The following is a 12,638-nucleotide window of genomic DNA, read 5'->3' as shown; positions in this document are numbered from 1 at the left end:
AGGGCACTTCTAAATACGGGGAAGGAAGTATACCATGAAGAGGGTGGGCCTCCCATAGTGTCTAGGTTTTATGAAGAAGGATGTTTCACATGGGCCTTAATTGGACTAACTCTGGACATCTCCAAGTGCCTGGAGGGACCCCTCTCTCTCTCCACGTCTAGTTTGCTCAGCAGTCCTATGGATTTTCCAAACATGCTTTCCCATTCCTTTGGCCTTTCAGCAAGGAACTGTGCTTGCAACATGGTAGCTCTTCGTGAAGGAACTACAGTTCTGCTGCTGCTCCTTTCCTTTTGAAGGAAAAAGGTCACAAAGTAGCAGTGACTTCTTGAGGTCACATAGATCAGCTCCTGCAGCAACCATCTGAGGATGAGTGCACTTTGCCCATGTAGCCCTCTTGGGGTAGGAGCAGGTCTTGGCTTTGGATCAGTCTAAGTGTTGTGGTGTCACTGGCAGGACTCTTGATGATGCCAGCCATCTGGTATGTTCTACAATTTTAGCTCTCAAAGTTAAGTGCCTAGTCTAAGTTCATTATCTAATTCTAGTTATGGGAGAAATGGACACCTCTAGAGTACAAATCATCGCACTCAATTTAGACACTAATTTTAGAATGAGATGAGTTTCCTGCTAAAAGTGTCTGCTTCCTTACACGGGCTATGACATTCTTAGAGAACATGCCAAATTGTAGATTGCCAGAATTAGGTGAGATGAACCTACTTCTCTTTCTTTCCCCCCTCAGAAGCTATGGAAGCCCACAGAGATATATTATTTTGCCATCTATTTTCCTCTATTTACATTTAGGAAGACTAATGGTCACTCACTTTCAAACCTTGGGGTTCAGTTTTGTTTTATGTTTATTAAAATAGCACAATGTCCAGCAGCATCACTATCGCAGCTGAAGTAGGGACTACTTTAAAGGCTAGTAGTCATTAGTAATTGTGATATGGCTCTGTAAAACAATTCCCACTGAGGGAAGTCTGCTGAACGGGGTGCCAGCCACCATTTACAGAGTACTTTGGCAGCTGAAGAAGCAATAAAAATGATAGATAGAAGCAGCAGCACATCTACAGTGCCTCCAATCTGGTTACTGCTGCTGTGCTGTTATATCTTCCACAGCTTTAGGCATACTTGTCAAAATGGCAAGAAATAAACAAAAAATAGGCACCACAGAAGGCACATTTGTAGTGATGTATAGATTGAAATGCAAATTAACAAAATGATGGAAAGTGGGGTGTATAAGACGGTCTCTCAGCATAAACAGTGTGCCTTATATAAAGAACCTGGGAGGAGTCAGAGAGTATCCAGGAGAAGTGAGACACTGGGAATTCACAGAGTGGCCAGAGACCACTACTGGGACAATCATAGGGAGGCTTCTGTGCTTGGTGCAGAGGCATCAGGCAGGAGATCATCAGTCAGAAAACAATACTTGGGAGAAGGTTTGAGTTCAATCGTTGATACCCTTTGGGATGAGATTACATCAAGTTTCTTGTAAATGTCATGGAGCCATCACTTGTTACCAGTGGGACGTACAACACTAGCAGAGTGATCTTCTCTCCCAAACTAGCCAGTGGAGCTACGCATATTTGTCCCAGCCAAGGAACCTAGTCCAGAAAGCTCCTAAGCTTTCAGTTTCTGCCAACTCTATTATGTAGGAAGGAAAATTGTTTGTTACGTTGTGAAGCTCCAACCTGTCAATAGTCAATAATGACAGAAACGATCTCTAAGACCTCTTCTTCTGCTGATTGACAGAATAGCCATCGGTGTCACTGGGGACTGAACATGCCTATAGAGGAGATCTGGAAAATTGGTCTGGAAAAATTTGCTAGTGTTTGGTGTGCTTTTCCGCAAGAGCAGCTGATGGAATCATTTTTTTTTAAATGAACAGATGAGAATAATTTTAACCTGCTGCATTGCCATCATAGATGTGCTGCTTTCAGTAATTTTGCACAATAATTTAGAGACCTCCTCAGTGTATATAGGCCTCTGGTCAGCAAATTTTCTCATACCAGTATAATTAAACTGTTATTGATGAGAAATTGATTCACAGTTGTGGTTAACTTGGTTACAACATCACAAACTCAGTATGTTAAGTTTAAGGTTTGATCCGCTATGTACAACCCTTTAAGGTTGCTAGAAGTAACCAGAATGTGGTATATATGAAGGAGAGATTTTTAAGAAGGCTGGAGATGGGGTACCAGATGATATCAAATGATGAAGAGAAACTGTGTAAGGAAAAACCAGAAGTTTAATGAATTAAATAATACTGTATTCCCCACTGTTTCTTTGTTAGTAAACTATTATAAATGATTTTCACAAGTCAGATTTACTTATCCTAATCATAGTGGCAAGGCTTCAGAATGACTCTGTGAATAAGCATTGGCCAAATGGCAGTTCAGGAAGAGTTCAAGTGTGTTTTGCTCACCAGCTGCCAGGTTTTCTCTGGATTATACATATTTTAGTATCTCAGTTCAAAAAGCAAAGGAAGCTAAATCCTGCACTGGCACGAGGATTTTATGTGTAGTCAAGGAGTGGCAAAAACACAACCTTACATTTGGGCCCTGGCTGGGAAGATGCAGGAAATGCACGGGAGAGAATGGCTTTCTGCAACACAAATATTTTGATATGAGACTTGCGTAATACCCTTATTTCCTTGAGGAAATTTGGAAACCCCTTATTTAGACCATCTGTGCTTTGAAAAATTAATAATAAAATAGAAGTTTTCTATTTTGCATATGGTACCAATTAAGGGATGGGTCTCTGTCAATGTATGCAATAATTCCCTTCACTTTAATCGACATTATGCATGCGTATTGAGCAGAAGGCTGGCCCCTGAATAACCTTCTGTTTTATAGAAGCTGGTGTGCAAAACAGTCATTTATGATTAATTATCTCAAGGTTTAACACACTGTGAAGTGCTTCCTTTGCCCTGCCATTAACCTTTCCCAGCCTGGTCCCAGTTCTTAATGAAGGGATGCACTTTCGTAGACATTAGTGGTGCCATGTCCTCTGTCACCCGGGAAGGCTCTTCTGTGCTGTTGGAGGCTTTGCACAGCCCCTGCTCCAGCTCACCATCCCTTCGCTCATCCAAAATAGACAGTCAGGTGTCTTCTGGATTTGAATTCCTTGACTGGTGTACTTGCATAACCCTCGATACCCTCAGCTGAAACTATGCTCTCAAGCGATTTTCCTGTTGTGCAGTGAAGTAAACATAATTTATTAAAGCAGTTTGCTGTTAAGCTTGCTGTGGTATAAGTCACTATAACTATCGCTGAAATGCTCTCTCTGTGTATTAAGCATTTGGAAACTTGAGTAAAGACAAATGTTTTTTATACTTAACATAGATGCAAACCTATGCATAGATGCCCTCACCTACCCAGGAAATACATCTTTTAACATGACATGGAGGTCTGGCTTAGAGCCGAACACTGTGAAAATTAGGTTGCAATATTGCCCTCAAGTGGCCAGTTTTGATACTACTTCAAGTAATAGCCACAGATACGTAATGTGAAATAGAATGCAGACGTACACGCGGATAAAGAGCAAAATGCTTAGAAATAGCAGAAAGGGTCAGAAATTTTTCCCTTTTTTGAATTTTTGAATTCCATATTCTTGCTCTGTCACTTAGCAGGAGCAAATACAAAAGAAAATCACCACCAACTCTTAATCAATTAGATTGCAGGGTTATTTGGGAATAAAATTAAATTTGTTCATTAGGTTCTGTAAGAATTTAGCATATGCATTTCACTGTTCTTGCAAGTAGCCTGTGTAGAGAATCAAATGTTCTAATGCTCCCCTTCCTGGGAGACTGAGCATAACATAACAGCCACCTCTGTTTTTTGTCCTCATAGCATCCAGAGCCCTATCATTTCTCTTTTCACTGATATAAGAACGAAAGTCTGTCTACTGGGGGAGATCAAAGACATGTTTAGTCTGACATTCTGTTTCTGGCAACAACCAGACAGGAAAGTATCCTGAAACTGTGTAACAGGACAAGCACAAAGTGGTACTCGTCCTTAGGCAGACTATAGCTATTTCTGGTAACCTGCAAGGTAAGAGACACAAAATTGGAAGCGGAATATATATCTTTATGTTTAATAAGCTCCAGTGGGCTTTTATGCCATGCAATTCTCTACTAGAATTTTTTTTAATCCATGAATGCTTTTGATCTTCCCGACGTCTTGCAGCAATGAGACTCTACAGATTATTTATGTGTTGCCTGAGAAAGACTATTTGTTTGCTTTAAAACTTCTACCTTATTACTTAATTTCATATCCCTAATTCTTGTCTTAAGAGAAAGAATGACTAAGACTTCCTTATCTACCTTCTCCATGTCTGTGCCAATCTGTCATACAGTACACAAATAAAGTTAAAATTCTTCCTGGAGTTCTTTTCTGCTCTTCTCATTATGAACACCCCAGTTTAGCTAGTAAGAGCTCTAGGCTGATTATTCTTCATAATATGTGGCTATGTCATAAGTAAGTCTTTACACTGTTATCCAGGCCCTTAGCTCTCTGCTTTTCTCCTGGACCACAGATCTTCTCACTCTGGCTGTTCAATCCAGGCACCTCTGTAAGCATGCCCCTCCATGGCTCCCAGCTTTCCCAGACCTACCTCCCGTTATCCTGATTTCTTCTTCTCATCTTTCCCTTTTTGCTTTCCAGCTTCCCTTAGTCAAGCTGATCCTCTTTTGCTTCTCACAGAGAGCTGGGAAATGCTATTAGTGAATCACCGTTACTTTCCCACTAAGAAGTCGATGGTGGGTTGGGAAACCATTCTTAGTTCAGTCTCAGTCAAAGGACCTAATTTAGTGGTTGCTGAAGCTAGTGAGCAGCTTTTTGTCTTTGGACTTAGTCTTAAGAGCAAGGATCTTTAGAGGAAACCTTTCTTAGATGGCCTTTTCTCCTCCATGTAAATAGGTATAATAGTGTTAAGGGACAAGAGGGTTTTTTGTCCTGAGCTATTAAATAACATCTCTTTTAAAAATCTTATGTAAAGAAAAAAATATACATAAGTGGGAAATTTACTGCATAAAATAGCTGAATAATACCATGGCTTCCCCCTTCATCAAGTGCCATGTTAGAGCTGCAGAGAAATGGCACATCGTAACAATAAATCAGGGGTGGAATAAACAGACCTACCTAAAGCTAACACTATAAACTTATGATAAATTACTGCACTGTTTTCTCTGTGATGTATTCTGGAACCATTGTTTTGATTATGGGTGCATTTTTCTCCCATTACATGTCTTACGACTTTTTCTATATACTATGATCAGTGGAAAGGTCTGCCTGTGCTAGCAGGCAATATAGGAAATAGCTTCATTGCAAAATATGGATTTTGTGGCCTTCTATGTGGAATCAGTCTGTATTCTTGCAGACACCTTAGATATTTAGATACCTCCATATGTATAGTCAAAGAGATTCTTGTTTGTGTGTATTTTGTATCTACGAACAATTACTTACACCCCAAGGTATTTGGACTTGGTGAAGAAATTTCACCCAATACAGATCCAGTAAGAAGAATGAATGTACAAAAATGAACTGAGAGTACAGAGCCTATACTGAAAGTTATCAGAGATTGATTGAATTGATTCAAGTGAAAACATCCTCAGCTATTTTCAAGGAGAGGCAATTACTTTAAGTCTTTTGAGACCCTGCAGATCCAATTGATCAGAAAGGCTGCAACAGCTCTGATGCATAGCAGAACAATCTGGAGAGGACACCCTTCATTACCTCAAAAAGGGTCATTTCTTGAAACTAAAGGTCATGCTTTGGTTCCTCAGATGTAAACCTTGCTCTCAGATATGATCCTGATAACTTCATCTGCCATCTAGTTTTGAAGGCTACAACTAGGAACCAGCAAGGTCCTTTCAAAATCTATTCATACAAATCCTGTAAAGTATGATGCACGAAATTACACTAAAATGCGCTCAAAATTACACTGAATTACTCAGTAGCCCCAATGGCCTCTTATCATCTATCTCCTTGCCTCTTGGGTAAGTTCAGAGCTCAGCTACACCTCCAAAGGTGAAATACTGTTGCAGGAAAAAATTGATGACTTCATATTGTTAACCAAAACCAGGATAGACGTGGCTAATTGATGATAAGTAATTAACTGGCAACCAGTAATAATAATACACTCACTATCAATTTCAGTAACAGAATAGGTGATCCATGATACCAGACACTTCAAAAATGTTAATAAACATTGCACATTTCTAAACATCTTTCTATAAATACCCCCAGAAGCTGCAGTCACACCCACCCACTCACCCAGACCTTATCTCACAGGCAGCATGGGTTACAAACACAGCCCCACTCTCCTGGGATGCAGCTTCACTTCTTGCATGCACCTCTGCTTGGAGAAGTGGGGGCTCCAGCTCTGCCTGTACCCGTGTAGGACCCGTGCCCATCCTTGCACCCTAGTATTGCCTGCAGTCTAGGCAGAAGCTGTGATCCCAGTGGGCTGACATCTGGCAGTACCTGACCAGGTTTTGACTGCTACTGTTTCCACCCCAAAGTCTCTCCCCCCACTGCAAATTTTCATGTTGCTTCTATATTATTTCCCAAGCTGACTCCTTCCTTGTTCCAAAAGTCACTTTTTAATTTCCTGGTTACTCTTTAACCTTGCTGATGGTCGCCTTTCTCTTTATCATGGTAAGTTTGGGACAAAAATCCTCCTAGACAGTTCTGTATATTCCAGGCACACAGGTTTTGTTGTCTGTGGGTGGGCTGTGTGAGCACTCCAGCGGTATATCTCCTAACTGTCTTCCGTGTCTCATTTAGATTCCCTGTACAGTCACTGGAGGAATAAAGCAGTTTTAGATTGCAATTAGTGTCACCGTTTTGAGATGTCTACCTTAGGATGGCATAAATCATGCTCTTGAAGCATCTGTGTTCTGCAGCGAGGTATAAAAGGAACTGAGACGTTCAGCTTGGACATAGACATAAGCCATGTAGTCTTGTAGGGTGGGATTCCTCTACAGATTTTGACACCTGAGGGAATTGTCTTCACTTGAGCTGTGCCTCTGAACACCTATTACAATCAACAGAATGCTAATCAATGCAGTGAAGGTAGGCATTTCAAGTTTGCCTTTATTTCCATTCCTAAGGTTAGTCAAGGAAAATCTTTCTCGTCTTGTCAGGAGGGAAGACTGTGCTAGGACTGAGCTAGAAGGCAATTCCAGAAGAGTCACTACCTTTTTTTTTTTGTATTACAGTAAAATTAATTTACATCTTCTGTGGAGTGTTGGTATACAACACCCAGTGCACGCAGTGTCTGGCTGTGTCTGCTGCTCAACGCACTCTGAACAGGCCCCTTAAAACAAGGGGTGGAGGGAGAAGGGGCTGGGAGATGGCTGTCTAAATCAATTTATACCCTTTCGCAGGGAAATCCTCAGCTGGCCATTCAGCTAGCTGCCCCAGGCTGTCCCAGCATCTCTTCTAAGAAATTCATTTGCAGAAAAATTGCCAGAGGAAAATCCTCTCAAAGGAATTATTTCAGTCACCATAGCATCCAGCCCTGCGGATGGCACACACTCTTCCACTCTCCTTGAATGTCCATGAGTCTGTGCATGAAGCTTGCAAATCGGAATTCCTTTGTCAATTAAATTGCTTTTTTTCAGTATGTCAGGCCTTTAACTCACCGTCCAGGGTATTTTTGAGGAGCCAAAGGAATCCATGTCACTGAGATCATAAACCTTATTTTAATGACTGCAGATTTTAAAAAGTGGATGTCAAAGCGGGTAGAGAAAAAGCATTGTAAAATGAATATTGAGTTAGCCAAATCTTTTTTTTTTCCAATGGCTTATCCTAAAGCAAAAGTAGTTGTCAGTAAGCAAAAGGTCAATGAGTTAAAATTAATCTTAAGAATATTTTTATTTCATTCTGCCTTTAGAGAAAATGTGTGCTTGATCCGTGTAATTTGACTGCATTTACACACTTTCTGAAAGGCATTACATAAATATGTGGAACATACCTCCAACTATGCATCCAGCATGTGGATGAATGTCTTCAAGCTCCTGAGAAGTCTTGCAATTCTGTATACAATGGTGTCATTGTACAAAGTATTTGTGCATGTCTGCATTAAGTTTTACAGCCTACTAAAATTTAATCCCTATTCCCCTGCTTAAAAAATTGCCAGCCAGAGGTCAGCTTTCTCCCAGACTAAATTCCTGTGATTGCCACCAGTTTTTCCCATTCTGTCCTCTTTTTTACTATTCAATGCTGCTTTTAATCATGTTCAACCAATAATGAGATTGAATCTTGCTGGACAGGTAGTCTGTTTCCTCTGAAGGTGGGAGAACAAGCATCAGTGGTGATCATCTGAAGTATCCTTCAACGCAGTGACTTTAATATTTTGCAGTTGAACACAGATATTTATAGATCTTTGTTGGACACACTCAGAAGAACCTGAGGCTGCCGCAGGTTTTCACACTTTATCACCCCTAATCCATATACTCTAGATTTTCCCTACCAGTTGCTGAGAATCCTGTAGAATCCATACGAGTCACACCTAACCTGAACTGGTTTAAATAGGATTTTTTTCATGAATTGGAATTTAACCTGAACTATTCATCTCTTGTCTCTATTGGTCATAAAACAGACTGACTAAATATTTATTTTCAGCCATTGTCTTAGAATAAACATTGTCCTAAAACCTGATATCCCCTGATGAGGACCTGTTGAGCACTGTTTCTTTTCTAGTCTGGCTAAGGCAGGCTGTAACTAAAATGCAGTTCCTTGGAGAAGCCAGTTTTATTTTAATGCTTGTTGTGTTGGAAACAGTTTGCTATTACAGCCAACAGCATGCTGTGAGTGCAAATAGGGCAAATCAGCCTGTCTTTCATCAATCCTGACTAGAAATGTATGCATTGTGTATCTTTTGTGTTGAGGTGCTTAGGGATTGATTTATGGTGAGGAGCAAACGAGCTAATGGGCATTTTCTGTACTGCTTTCCCTTCCTTCCAATAATCCCCACCTCTCTTTGGAAAATTCTGCAACTCCTTATCTTCCCTGTGCAGCAAAACAACAGGGCTTCTTGCTTAGCCCCTCAATACCCACTGTAGATTTAAGAAATTAGAGAAAAGGTGGAAGACAGTGTAGCAGGAATGTGAGTGATGTACAGGATCTGGCAGAGATGCTGGAAATAGTTGTCAAAGTCAGCTGAAGAACCACCATGTAGTCACAGAATCATAGAATGCTTTGGATTGGAAGGCACCTTTACAGGTCATCTAGTCCAACCCCCCTGCAAGAGCAGGACATCTTTAACTAGACCAGGTTGCTCAGAGCCCCATCCAACCTGACCTTGAATGTTTCCAGGGATGGGGCCTCCACTACGTCTCTGGGCAACCTGTGCCAGTGCCTCACCACCCTCATTGTAAAAAATTTCTGTCTTAAATCCAGTCTAGTCTGCTCTCCCTTAGTTTATAACCATTGCTCCTTGTCCTGTCACAACAGGCCTTGCTAAACAGTCCCACCTTGGTGAGATGAGTCTTCATTTTAAATTTTTTATTTCACATGAACAGTTTAATTAACTGGTTTTGGCCTGAACAAGGAACTGCAATGGGACAATTTCACTCAGAGATGAATCTAAATCAGAACTGATTTGAAAAATGTGCAGCTTCTTGTTCTTAATTTTTGTACTATTCTGTGGGAGAAACGCAGCTTTGGGGATCTTAGACTTTGGGAAGCACAGACTCCATCTCAGCCTGTTGTGGCAATGAAATGGAGTGCGATCTGAGGATTTGCATTATCTCTTTCTAATTAGCAGTTCCCGGGCTCTTTTGCCCTAGAGACTCATGGAATTGCAGTACACATGGAAAACTTTCTACCCAATAAAAATGCAGTGTGATGTAATTCAAGATTTCAACATGATGCAAATATCCAAAGGGCAGAGTTGAGGCTATATGTGCAAACTTTACTTTGCAATTTCCTGGCAGTCAGAGGTTTAATTTTATAACTTTAGTCCTATATACTGTTGCCATTTTTTTCCTACTGGCATTTCAAACAGCTTTATCAGAAACAGGAGAAAGAGTCCCAGGCATTGCAAACCTTCAGTCCAGATCTGTGCATGGGACACATTTCTTTTAGTAAAGCTTGGGAAGGGAACCTCTTGTTAGGATAAAATGAGAGGTGATAAGAACAGCAAGACAGGCTAACCAACTTCCTACCTACCAGTTATTTACCAGCACAACAGAATGGAGTTACTGGAAATGAAGAGAGCAAAAAGCAAAGGAGGATCAGCATTAGCTGCATGCTCAAGTATTTCCCACGGCTGGCTGTAGGCAATGATACAGGATTTTTTTTTAAAGGAAAGTAGAAAATGCTTATTACATTTAACTGCAATATGCTGCCTGAAGAAACTGAAAGCCATTCATCCATGCAGACCAGCACGCTTGGCAGTATTCATGCTCACAAGGGAGGGCTCCAACACTGTCTAGAAAATTCTGTGGATTAGAGTGCACAGAAGTATGTTGTAAGGAGATCTGGTATCAGCACAGTGAATGCATCATAAAGCATCATCAGTAACTGGCAGTGTACCCCAGGGATCCCTACTGGGTCCATTCCTGTTCATCATCTTCATTAAATGTCTGGGTGATGGGACAGAGTGTACCCTCTAATGACACAAAGCTGGGAGGAGTGGGTGATACACCAAAGGGCTGTGCTGTCATCCAGAGGGACCTCGACAAGCTGGAGAAATGGGCTGACGGGAACCTAATGGAATTCAACAAGGGGAAGTGCAAAGTCCTGCACCTGGGGAGGAACAACCCCATGTGCCAGTACATGCTGACCAGTTGGAAAGCAGCTTTGCAGAAAAGGACCTGGGGGTCCTGATGGACAGCAAGTTGGCCATGAGCCAGCAATGTGCTCTTTTGGCAAAGAAGGCGAATGGTATCCTGGGCTGCATTAAGAGGATTGTTGCCAGCAGGTCGAGGGAGGTGATCCTTCCCTTCTACTCAGCACTGGTAAGGCCATACCTGGAGTGCTGTGTCCAGTCCTGGACTCCCCAGTACAAGAGGGATGTGGAGCTACTAGAGAGAGTCCAGCAAAGGGCTACTAAAATAATTAAGGGACTGGAACATCTCACATATGAGGAAAGGCTGAGAGAGATGGGACTGTTTATCCTGGAGAAGAGAAGGCTCAGGGGGATCTCATCAATGTCTGTGAATATCTGAACAGAGGCTGTAAAGAAGGCAGAGCCAGGCTCTTTTCAGTGGTGCCCAGTGTCAGGACAAGAGGCAACGGCCACAAACTGAAAGGCAGAAGGTTCCATCTGAACATCAGGAAACACTTTTTTGCTGTGAGGGTGACTGAGCACTGGCACAGGTTGCCCAGGAAGGCTGTGGCGTCTCCATCCTTGGAGACATTCAAAAACTGTCTGGACATAGTCCTGTGTAACTGGCTTTAGGTAGCCCTTTTTGAGCAGGGCTTTGGACAAGATAACCTCCAGAGGTCCCTGCCAACCTCAGCCATTCTGTGGTTCTGTGATTCTGTGATTCTGTGATCATGCTTTAGACCCAAAATATCATATTAAGCCTTGTTACAGACTTCTGCTAAAGGCCAAGCTTTGTTAACCCACCTGCAATGAATACTTGGTCATGACTGTAGTCAAAGGCAGCTAGAGAGATGCCAACCACATCAGTCCCCAGTGGGGTTGTCTACAGAAGCCTGCATGCTTCAGTCATGTTACCCTCGTGGGTCATGTAGGATAGGTGATAATAGAAAATATATAATTGCATTTCTAAGTCAATTTAGTAGAGAAATTCCTAGAAATAATCAGAATTTTTTTCTTTTCTGAATATCAATACAAAACACGTTCTGTGTATACTTTATGCGCTTTATCTCTGAAGACAGTACTTTTATACTATATAAATGTATCTGGTAATATAGTGCTACTAAATTTTCTAATAGTTTTACACAGTTCAGACATGAATTGGGTTCTGTGCAGTGTGATAATGTGGTTCAAAGGCAGCCCCTTTCTTAGCACAAAGGAATCAGATGCAATAAAACCTGCCTGTGTCCCACTCTTCACTGTGTTGCTCCAGTTGTTTTGCTGAATCACTGTCTGAAGTGATGAGACGGATGAATTCTCATGAGTGATGAAAGAAACCGAGAGGACAGCATTATGCAGGCCAGAGAATATGCCACCAGGAAGATTCATAAGTCTAAAATCCTCAGGATGTGCAAGAGTCCAGTCAAAACACAGGCTGCAGTGGCTGATCATTTTTTCAACATCTCTATTCTATATTCTGTTTAAAGCTTATTAACCTGGGGTAAGGATTCCTAGTCAAGGTCAAGTGGGATAGCCCTTGGCACAGTATGTGAACAAGACAAAAAGCTTTTACTTTGAGTGTGCTATTACCTACTGCTGAAGAAATAAGTGTTTGTGGTTTCTGTTGCCTAGAACCAGTTGACAGCAAAAGGTTTTATCAAAGTAAGCTTAGACTGTGAGCAATATTTTTTAAAACCATTAATATAGAGTTTGTTTCTTATATACTTATTTGTAAAAAAAGAGTCCTTCTCTACTAGTATGCTGCATGGAGTTTTTCATGCCTCTTCTTTACTGTGCAAATGAATAAGAACTGAAGTTTACATTCTAAGGCAATTTTTACTTCTACCAGCCTTTAATTTATGATCTTA

General features: G+C 41.2%; 1 protein-coding gene across 3 annotated transcripts in view; it reads left to right on the top strand.

Annotated features, from left to right (window-relative positions):
* The window catches only part of CPED1 (cadherin like and PC-esterase domain containing 1), a 152,328-nt gene that overhangs the window by 52,006 nt on the left and 87,684 nt on the right, over nucleotides 1-12,638 (top strand). The window lies entirely within an intron of this gene.

The sequence above is a fragment of the Ciconia boyciana genome, chromosome 1, assembly GCF_034638445.1.
Source record: "Ciconia boyciana chromosome 1, ASM3463844v1, whole genome shotgun sequence".
NCBI lineage: Eukaryota > Metazoa > Chordata > Aves > Ciconiiformes > Ciconiidae > Ciconia > Ciconia boyciana.
This window is presented reverse-complemented; position numbering and strand designations above follow the sequence as displayed.